Source organism: Pygocentrus nattereri, chromosome 7 (genome assembly GCF_015220715.1).
Source record: "Pygocentrus nattereri isolate fPygNat1 chromosome 7, fPygNat1.pri, whole genome shotgun sequence".
Lineage (NCBI taxonomy): Eukaryota > Metazoa > Chordata > Actinopteri > Characiformes > Serrasalmidae > Pygocentrus > Pygocentrus nattereri.
In genome coordinates, this window is record NC_051217.1 from 10331392 (window position 1) to 10343290 (window position 11899).

Consider the following 11899-nt stretch of genomic DNA (forward strand, 5'->3'; position numbering starts at 1 on the left):
GTTCTGACATGGCTTGTTCTCATTCCCCTCAAACATGCACAACTGCACATGTCTGTTTTATGCAATGTTAGGATGTGGGCTCATATATATATATATATATTGGGAGGGGATAATTTGGGAGGGCACACAATACAAGGAGGGTAGACACTTCTAGCAACTAACTGCAAAATCCTCAGACGCAATTTACACCAAGCAACACAACTACACTGATAACAATATAAGCACCTACCACAACAGTTCCTTTTTAAACCAGGAGCATTGCAGCCGCTTAAGATAGACATGCCTTACTTGCTCCTTTTTTGTGACTTAAATGAGAGACTTGCTCATGTTGACAGTCAATTTCAGAAAAAATGTTCACATTTCCAGGCACTCTGAGTTCTTCTCCCTGTATTCAGAGTGCTGCATGTAATAGTCTAAGTTAGCAAAAAAGTTGCATTACTTTGCATATCATAGAGACGTATCAATGTTCAAGCTCTTACATCTTTTATTGGTGTAAAAACAGATAAACTTGCATGAAGAGGTGAAGACTTCTAGTAAGATTCTAAAACAGTAAGCATGTAGAGTTCATACTTCAGTGGCACCAGCAATGCTAAATAATGAATTTAATCCTACACCTTTCTGTAATTCTTAAAATGCAAGGAATAACGTAATACAGTAATTATTGAGTGAGGCGTCGGGGTTAGGGTGAGGGTAACTGTCTATTGTGCTAAATCAAATGCCTTCACAGACAAGCGTTGGTCTGTGGTCCACATTTTGGTCATGCAAGTTTTGATGATCATGTTATGATTATGCGAAAGGCATATGACACCTGTTAAACATGTGTTAAACAACATGTGACTAATTTTAAATGGTGTTGTGGATGGCATTAAAATGTATTTCAAAAATTAATTGAGGAGCTATTAAGCTTTTTCTTAGCCATTTGTCAAGTGTAGGCTATGTACACTTTTTGAAATTTGGAGAGCTGACACATCAGTAAAAATCACGCTTAAAAGCATGAGGTGACGGTTTTTATTTCTTGACAGTTTTGCAGCTTGCCCTATTTTTCTTTGGGTTTGGTGCCAAATCAAGACATTTTTTACACAGACGCAATGGTGCTGTCCTCACATTCACCTATTCCAACACACTCTTACAGTCCTCAGCTCTGCTGCTGTCTCACTCTGTATTGATGAATCTGAATGAGTGGGTTGTGGGCTAAAGACAGGGGAAATCAATCTAGCCCATAATCTTCGTTTATACTGTGGATGCGCATGCATACACATACATAGCTACACACTCAAACCATTAGCATCATATGACCAGGTAAATGTCCCCCTGCTCAACTGAATGTGATTTAGTTCACCTGATTGGAGGTTCATTCAGCACTTTGGATTCTTGTGAGTGTGTGTTTGTATGTGTTGCAGTAATGCTATGATGCTATTAATGGCGTGCGTGCTTGTGTTTATGCTGTAGGGACCTTGTGGTCTCCTCTGTGTTCACGGTGACCTAAATCCCATCCAGGGAATCATTTCACCTTCCAGTGATTCAATTAAAGTTTTATGAGTTATATTTCGGCGGTATATGGCATTCCATAAAATCATGCATGCTTCATTGTAACACTGCTATTGAGCAGACTGCCGTGAGGCTGATTTTCAGCTGGTCTTTTATCGTGTTTATTTATGTGTGTGCCCATGTGTATACACGTGTATGTGGTGCACACTTGATCTGTTCGTCTGAAGATCTTTTTAATGCATTCTTATTTTTATTCTGTGCCTTAACTAAAAGAATGTTCACATTTATTATAAATGTATTTTCATTGCTTACAATTTCTGCAATTTGTATAGGAATTAAGACAAGCTCAGAGATGGAGAGAGGTTTACTAATCAGGCTCCAAACACTCTTAAAAATAAAGATGTCATAAAGGTTTATTTGGAGTGATGATACAGAAAAAGGGGCCAGCAACCCAAATGTTAAGAAGAACCATTTTCTCCTTTATAGAAAAATCATACCACCTTGAGAGCCACAACATTTATGTTCATTTTACCACCTTGGCTGTAAATATGTCTCAGTATGTGCTAAAGTACTAGCATGGACCATAGAATATAATAAAGTGAAATGCAAACTTTCTTTGCTCTGCTTTAAGCTTTAATTTAGCTGGAGCTGCCTATCTCCAGTGGGAAGCTGACACGATTGGCTCCTCCCACTCCATGTGCTTTTTGTTTTAGTCTTCCATGTGCATTTGTTTTGGTCCTGCCCCTTCATTTCATGACTCCACCCCTGATTGTCTCCACCTGTTTCCCGCCTGTCCCTCGTTTACCCTGTGTATTTAAACCTGTGTTTGCCCCTTGTGTTGGCTGGTCTTTGTTATCCGCACTGTTGCTTGTATTGGTGTTTGTATTGTTCTGCTTTGTCATGTCTGTCCCCCAATCAATCTGTGTTGGCTATGTGAACCTGGAACGTTTAGACAATGACCCTGGATTTGCTTCTCAATCGCTGTCATCTTATTAAAATTTTCCCGTTCCCCCTTAAATACTGCCTGAGGCGCCAGAATGTAAATTTGGCAACATTTAAGGCGTAACGCGAAGATTCAAATAAGAAGCTGACTTTATCCTCATGACTTTTTAGTGTTTAACAGTGTTTCTTTGCAGATTAAACGTACCAGGAAAACATAAATATAAGTAATTCATCTCCAAATGATCGATGTTTATCTTAAAATTCTCTCTTTGTTTTTATATTGTCTACTATCTAGGCGAGATTGTTGTCTGCATTGCTGTGATGATCTGTGCATACATTAACTCCAGCGTTTAAGAACAATTGTTTTTAAAACTCTGTTAGAATGGTCAGCAGAGCTTTATTTACCTGCAAAGGAGGGCTAATTTACTTTTACCTAAAAATCCAATTCTGCTTTGGAACCGCAACAGGACGGTAAAAGAGCTGTATGTGGCTCCGGAGCCACATGTTGCCGACCCCAGATGTAGAAGAGCCACTTCTAGTTCCCTGAAAACCTTTCGGTAGATATTTCTTTAAATCTTTACACCCCAGCAGGGTTATAGAACAAACTTGTGAATTCCTGACTCAGGATTAGAGGCTTACTTAACACTGTTTTAAACAAAATGTTTTATTATAAAACCAGTTAAAATAACAGTTACAAGCTTATTTTTATGATGAATCTCACTTCTTTAATAGGTGAACAAAACCAGGCCCAGGAGGGAAGATGAAATGGGCAATGAAACTGTAATGGGCATTACAAGTGCTTCTTCAATCATTCACTTGGTCAGTGTAACTGAAGAACTGAGTCTACCTGGAAGGTGAGAAACGCAGAGATAACAGACTAGCTTACCAGTTTAGTTTTAGATTTATACAGGTTATGCACTGTCCCTAGAAATCGATGCAAACGGGTACCGTTGAAATAACAAAATGAAGTCATTGACACTGAAAGAGATTTATCTTTGCCTACTGCAGTTTTTTCATTCAGATTAAATAATAAACTTGGCTGTATTCAGTAAAGCAGCTAAAATAACTATGAAAACACATTTCTTAATGAAGATTTTAACAGATTTTCATCTTGAACTCACTTCCATATCATTACAGCTGTCTGGCTGAACTCAAATCCTGTCAGACTCATTTGCACTTTTGCAAAACCACTTTCTAGGTTGCTCTGGATATGAACATCTGCTAAATCTCAGAAAAGTAAATGTAAACATGTCTGTATCTGATAAACAGAACACAGTTAAATGCTGTAAATCTTATCCTCACTGGGTGATTCATTATAAAAAAGGATGCATATGTGCAAAGTGTTTTGTTGTAAACAAAAACCTGGAATATTTGGATGAAAAAAAAAATCTAATGATCTAAGTACTTTGTACATTAAATCTGCAGCCAATACAGTGAAATACAGAGCAGCCAGTAGAGGCCACTGTGGCATCTAGAGGATTAAAAAAAACATTTTTGTAAATGAGATATGCAATAATGATAAACAGCAGAACATGGATATTTTTAAGTCATATTATCAAATGAAATAGTTTACTGTTATCAGACTAACCAGGACAATCTTGCCTCTCTTTGTGTGAAATGTTGTGATTGTGTCAAGCTGCTAGTGAGCAATGGGGTGAAAAAAGAGGAGCTGTAAAAACAATTCACTCCTCTCCACCAAAATGGCCATGACAACATTACAGAGAATTACAGCTTTCTTAATATCTAAAAAAATCATATGCAACTGCCACAGTTAAAGAGATTCCACTTATAATAGGTGCACTTTGTAGCTCCACACTTACAGACTTTGTTAGCCCCCTTTTACCCTGTTCTTCAATGGTCAGAACCTCCACAGAGCAGGTATTATTTGGGTGGTGGATCATTCTCAGCACAGCAGTGACACTGACATGGTGGTCACGTGTTAAGTGTGTGTTGTGCTGATACAAGTGGATCAGACGCAGCATTGCTGCTGGGGTTTTTAAACACCGTGTCCACTCACTGTCCACTCTGTTAGGCACTCCTACCTTGTTAGTCCACCTTGCAGATGTAAAGACAGAGATGACAGCTCATCTGTTGTGGCATAGTTTTGTTGGTCATCCTCTAAAACAGAGACGCTTAACATCTATGTGTGTCATAATCAAAGCAATAATAAACAATATTACTTAATATCTGCTCCTTTAATGAGGGCTTATTGATTTAGAATGTAACCTGAATGCAATCAGGTTGCTTATGCAAGGCGTGCTGCAGTCTATGTGCCAGAATCAAGCACATTGCTCATCTCATTTATTGCTCATCTGCTGTTAGTAGCAGCAGCCCATGCTGATGGAAAGATTTGAACATCTGTCAAGAGTCACATTAAAACAAGCAGATTATCTGGACAATACAGTGCTGATGTGCTGCTAGGAAAATAGAGGAAAGCATGCTCTCATGTCAAAATCCCTTGTTTATTGCAAACCATGATAAAAACATTTTCCCACCAGCAGAGAACTGAACAAGGGTTAATTTGGAAGCTGGCCGAGACCCATGATTTTTTTTTATGGATTATGTTTCAGGTGTGTGGTGTGGACTACTAGTACCACATATGTCAAAACGGACTGAACTAAGCAAAAATTAGGTGTGAAAAATGACCTCCCTACACTTTTCATGGAAGGCTGGCTACAAACCACAATCGGGCCTGTCCCAGGGCCATATGGTTTGTACACTTTAAAGGATTTGTTTAGAAACATACGCCTTAAATATATTTTTGAGAGTGTTCATAAATTTTTCTTGGCAAAATAGACCTAATAGACTTAATTTTTCATGGCAAAATGTTAAAGAATAACTATTTCTGGGAAACAATGTCTATTGTGTATGTGTATATGTGCCTTCAATTTCATCCACCGCACTGAAGCCCTGAGCCAAGACAGAACAATTCAGCCTGGAGGCCATGCAGAATGAGTAGAACTGGACTACTCCCCCTTAGTGCCAGTTGTATGTTTGTGTGCTTGCATGCAAAAGAATGCATATTTACACTGAATATAGAGAGTTGGAGAGGAAGGCTAGTATGTCAAGTCTAACTGGACTGTTACTCCTTGGTACAGTGTATGTGTGTGTCTGTGTGGGCAGAACAATGGCCATTTTTTAATAGGTAGAACCCAAAAGGAAGGCTATCATGAGATAACAGCCAAACGTTGACAAGCTTATTTCACTAAAGCCTCCCCACCCCACATCCCTCCCGCCTTGGCAGCATTGAACCCCCCCCCCCACCCCCCACCCCCCCCCGCCACACACCACCATACACACAGTGTCGGTGTCTGAATGAGCTGGTATTGTTTTCAGGCCCAGCCAAAAGTAGATCCTCTTACATTGGCTCCTATCAGCTTCACACGGGGGGCAATGTGAGCCTGGCCTGACCACTGACCTGAGAGCAGCAGAAAGAGCAGAATGAGCAGCTCTATCTGCCTCTCGCTTCATGCTTTGGTTACACACATCTGCTCCCAGATCAGCACAGCGGGACACAGGACAAGTTGCATTATCTGATCAGCTCTTCAACAGGTGAATGGCTTTCATTCTCTCTCTCTCTCTCTCTCTCTCTCTCTCTCTCTCTCTCTCTCTGTTCCAGAAATGCTATGGGCGGTAGCTAGCTGGTATCTGAGTAATTTTTAAGCCGAAGTTTGTGGGAGGAACGTGTGCCTTGATCCCTCTTTTGGAGTCTGTTTTCTTTTCATTCTTTTCTGCACAGAGGGACTGATATTTTGGATTACCTGGCTGTTTTCTGAACACAAACAAGGTAATACCCTGTATCATTGACCTGTAGTGACTTTAGACTTATAAACCTATTTTACTCTTTTATTAGGTATTGTGTTCATGTACACAAGTATAGTTTCCACTGGAGGTACATGCCACACTTTTTAGCTAACCATTTTTTAGAGCTAGCTATAGGTCATTAAGTAATCTGAATGTTTTCTCTCCAACTGAATTACACCACTGATATATGATGTACCAGAGGTAGGTAGTAATTGGTTACACTCATTCAGTTACAAGTACTCAAGTCAGATTTTGATGTATTTACACTTTACTGAGGGCTTTTAAATGCCTTTACATTTACTGAACTGTATTTACGAGGAAAGAAACCTACTCTTTGTTATATTTCAATCATTACTACTTACTTAGCACTGAATTCCATTTTTCTTTCAAATAACATTGTTTTGTTGGTGACAACATCCATATTGCTTTATGATTAGTCACACCACTGAAGGTTAACTACTTTATTTTAGATCAAGGGTGCATCAAAAAAAGTTATCAAAGATCAACTAACTTTAGTGTCTATGCTGATTAATACTGTATTAAGGGTGGACAACATAGCCAAAACATAAGATCACAGTGTTTGAAGATATTTTCATGCTACACAGTATGCATCAGGAAATGATATTTGATAAGCTGGACAAGCAGAACAGGCTACATTAAAAATACTGTCAAAACCTATGAATACAATGGTTTCACACAATTCACACACTGCATTGCACTCAATCCAGTACATAGGACTCTTTGTAATGAAACAAGCAGCCGGACAGTGTTCTTTATATACCAATGACATCCATGTTCAGGAGAGCACATTGTGACATAATTGAACATGATTGGGATAAAATATCATGTTACCCACCTCATGCTGTATGTACTAAGAAGTTCCTCTGCAGTTCAGTATGTTATTCTGCAATCCTAATCAAAAGCTTTTTGATTTCTTTCATTTCTACTTTCACTTTTACATGATTCATTATTGCACAGAGGTAAAAATACTTTTATGTAAGTATGGGTTCATGCTACACAACCCTGAGTAGAGTACACCCCTCTGAGTGCATCCCTTGACCTCTTTAACCAAAATGTGTTGGAAGTGGTCATGTTTTGTTTCATACCATGTGATTTTGTCATTGGAATGTGTGGTAAGCCTTGATTGACCAAGTATAGAGCTGTCTGTCTCTCCTCTCTCTCTCTCTCTCTCTCTCTCTTGGTTTCTGAAGTCTCTTTAGTAACACAGATTTAAAATAGTAAAAGCTTTTTATTGTTTGTCTGTCTGTCAGTATGTCCCTTGTTCTCTCTCACTCACTTGGTCATCCACTCAAACACACTTTCTCACTTTCCTCTTCACCTCGAATTTTCAGATACAGTTGTGATGTCCAGTGGTGGACAGTAACGAAGTAAATGTACAAGTACATGATTTGTATACTTCATTCACCACTGCTGATATCAAAGTGTTTTCTATGGAATGAAGTGCTTCTGTTTTACTGAGAACATTGACTTAGTCAGCTCTGCTTATTAGGATCAGTCTTGCCTTGTGTTTTGTGTGACGGTTTAGTAACAGTCATAGAGCTTGCAGTGGTAGTGTTAGTGTCGGTGAGAAGGCTCTGTATATGGACCCTGCGGCCATGCCCCAGACTCTCCATCTGTTTCAATTAAAGTGAGTGCAGGACTTACAGCACAGCCCGCCTGGCTTAAATGTCACTGCCACACCAAAAGAGCTCTCACACACTCGCAAAGAATGCAACTAAAGACCATAACACAATCGTGCATGCACGTATAGAGCATCAAATGGCAAGCTCAATTGATTGCCGCTGCTGTTGATGCCTTCAGATAAACGGGTCTCAGAGCTGACAGATAATTCCCATATGAGAAAATTATATATGGACAGATAAATTATATATGGACCTATATTTGAATATGTTTGAAAGAGATTTCAAATGCACTGCAGTCCTTCAGAAATACATTACAAATATTAAAATGTATTTCAGAATATATTGTCAGATCAACCCAATACATTTAAAAATGCATTTATTGTACAATATTTGGGGAAATATTACACAAAGAAATGTATCATACATACACAAAAATAAATGTATGTAAATGTATTTATTAAATGCATTAGAAAAATTATGACAACAACCAAAATACTTCTCTAATGCACTTTTTTATTTTTTGAATTTGTATCTTAATTTTAAGTATTAGCAAATGAACCTTTAACATGGCAAAATCAAGTATTGCAGATATTGATACACTTTAAACATGCAGTTCGAGGATTAGATGATTATCCCATTTATTTGACATTTTGTGTGAGTGCTGTCTTGTTGCATTCGTGCAGTTTATGTATATTTATTTATATCTGTAATCTTTGTTAAAACTACATAAAAAACAATAACAAATAAAAAAATTATTAAAATAAATGAAAATTTATTATAAAGTCGTTTTGGCCATTTTCATACATTGCATGCATTTTGGGAAACACATTAAAAAATATATATATTCATAAATACATTTGGAATTTATATTTGTTTCCATATGGGTTCATTGGTCAACATTAGATGATGGCTGGCTCTGAGCGGCAAAAACAGAATGTTTGACAAATTTTGTCCAAATCATTTTCCACACTCCATTAATTTCACTCTCTAAAAGCGTTAACCTGAGGACTATTTACTCCCAGAATAGGAGCCAAATATTTACCCTTAGTTTTCAGTTAATATGTAAGCTCTGCTGTAGGGTCTTTTCAGTGTGGAGAGGCTGATGGATTACTTTGCTGTTTTTTGTACTTAATAAGGTAATACACCATATCTGATCTCATTTACTTTAAACTGAACTACAGTAAACATGACTTGCTCTTTGACCTTTACTAGACAGTGCTGGATGTAATCATACATTCCAGGAGTGGCACATTTCCCACCTTTTGTTCCAAGTTTCCATGTCCCATTAAGCTCGCTGAAAGTGTTGACCTAAGACCTCTTTTCTTAGTAGCTGCCGAATATTTGCTCTTAGTTTTCAGTTAATATTTAAGCCTTAGAGTCTCTGTTAATGTGTTATATGAGTGTGTAACTAGAAATCATTTTCTTTTCTCACACTAGCTATGACTGAAGTTTAACGCTGACCATATAACCATTTGCCCTCTTTCATAGACTGCATTTCTCCCTAGACATTACTACTTTGTCTCCATTTGTGTGCTCAATATGCAGGCACATATACACTTTTTTACCTGTTTACTGAGGGTGCAGTAGATGAATGTATGGTAAAGATGTAGTACTGTTTAAAAGTGTGTCACCATTCAGAAGTTTGGAATTTTTTAATAAAGTAAAATGTGTTCTGATGCAAATGCATGCAGGGCTCGACAAAAATCAACTGCGACAGAAAATATTAAATTGTATGTAATTAATTCACAAGCCAACTTGCAGCAAACAGTTTGGGATATTTTTCTGGATAACTTTAATTCATTTTTTGCCATTTTTTACTATTTATTTACCTACTTATTTACTTACTTACGTACTTATACTTACTAACTTACTTAGTTACTAATTTATTTTTATATATATATTTTTAATTATAAAAACCGATGGTCCGCACCATCCAGTCATGTGATTGTGTCCAACCAGTCAAAAAGTGCTGCCTTTGCATGGAATTTTGATCAGAGCAGCAACATGCGACAATGAAAGCAGCTTGATAATGAGCTCTGTGTTAAATGCCGTCCTACAACCAACAGAACAAACTGGGTGGCCAAACGACTGTGATATTCTGATATTCACTTTTCTTCACGTCCCTGTAGCTACAACGGTTAGAATGTAGATTAGAGAGACCTGAGCTGAGTATTATTAAGAAGCTTTATCAAGAATGAAATCATTAAGATCCGGAATGTCTTTCTCTTTAAAAGTGATGATAACTTGACCAAAAGGACTATAAACAGAATTACTATATAACTTCTTGATGTTCCAAAAATGTTATATAAATAAAGAATGTTATATAAGTAAAGAATTTAAAAAACACCTTTTGGTGTCTACTTTGTAACTTTTAAATTAGAGATGGTCTCAAGTCAATTCGTGGGTCTTGAGTCTGCGAGTGGAGTCTGAAGTCTTCAGTAGAGAATTTAGTTTAGTATCATTATTAGCTGCACTGAATTAACGTTATACAAAAGTAAAAACTTGTGGAAATTAATCAGGTTCAAAGTGTGCTCAAGTAAGGAGCCTGTCATAGAAAAAGCCTTCAGTTTGACAGGCCTGAAATCACTACACTTAGTAAATAAAACGCTTAAAATTGAGGGAAAGCTACTTGAAACAGTTGGGTGGTCTGTAGTTTGTATAGCAGGTGTGCTAGCAAGCTGCTATAGCTAACCTGCTGGAGTTATAAAAACTTCCAGCTACATTAGCTACTGCCTTTATAAAGACAGATTTTAAGCCATGTTTGAACAGTGATATTTCAGTAATGAATGTTTATGACCTTAGTCAAATTGACAGATGAGGTCACTTATGGTTATTCATTTAACGCATTAGGGATAGTGGTTAAATGAGAACTGGAGTCACTTAACTGGAGTTAAGTGAGAACTGGAGTCAAGTGTGATTCAGTCAATATGTGACTCAGTATGAGTTGCTGACTCAGATCCCCATCTCTGATATCAGTCTTGTTGTTTAATGTTGTGCTCTGTATAATTATCATACAACAATCGCAAGTAAGTGAGCCTTATTAGTCCCACAATGGGGAAATTTCACCTCTGCATTTAACTCATCCATGAAGTGAGACACCACATACACACTAGTGAGAACACTTTACCAGAGCTGTGGGCAGCGCTACCCACAGCACCCGGGGAACAGTTGGTGGTTAGGTGTCTTGCTCAAGGGCATCTCAGTCATGTACTGTCGGCCCTGGGGATCGAACCAACGACCTTCCGGTCACAGGGCCTAACCTCCAGCCTATGACTGCTCCACCAAATGAACACCAGGCACAGCTGGGATTCGAACCCATTCTCCTGTTTACTAGACAGGCACTTTGACCAACTAAGCCACGGCGCCACATCCAATATCAGTATCCATATGATAAGTGATTCCAAACTTTTGAACAGAGTGTATATGGTAAGTAAATGGATAGACTATTTAATTGTTGAAACTGATAAATGTTAGACATTCTAATGTTGGACATTAGCACAGGTAAAGATTAGAGAGTAGAGATGCACAGAAGGCTGAGGATACTGTAGCCTGGTGGCAGTAGGAGGGGTGAGATGTGAATGGAAAGAGACTCATCTGCAAAGAACTCCTACTGAAATTTAAAAAGGAATGAAATGTTGGACTGTATGATGCTGTTATCATTTACAAACAGCTTAGAGTTAAACCCTCATGAGACTATATTAATTTCAAAGCTGTTTAAGGCAGATGCCGGGCATATAAGCTCTCTCTCTTTTTCTCAAGCACACAAGTCTTTTGATGTCACCATCACAAGAGTCAAAGAAGAAGGCATTCATGTTCTAAACAGTACCCAGTGACGCAATACAGCTGAAACTTGTAGTAAGACTGTCCGTGTTTTGATGCTTTGTCTTGACCCTTCCTTGTCTGAATAACATCTACTGTTCCTGAGCACAAAGTGAAAAGAACCGCAAACTGTATCGGCATCTGCCATCATTAGCCCAGAGGAGACAACTTTGAGCAGTCGTAGGCCAGCTGTCCTATGTTGT

The 11899-nt window shown here is 38.1% G+C and overlaps 1 non-coding gene across 1 annotated transcript; it reads right to left on the reverse strand.

The window, feature by feature from the left end:
- Window positions 1-11171: 11171 nt before the first annotated feature.
- On the reverse strand, window positions 11172-11243 carry trnat-agu. The gene has a single exon. It is a non-coding gene; the product is annotated as a tRNA-Thr (tRNA).
- Window positions 11244-11899: the final 656 nt, after the last annotated feature.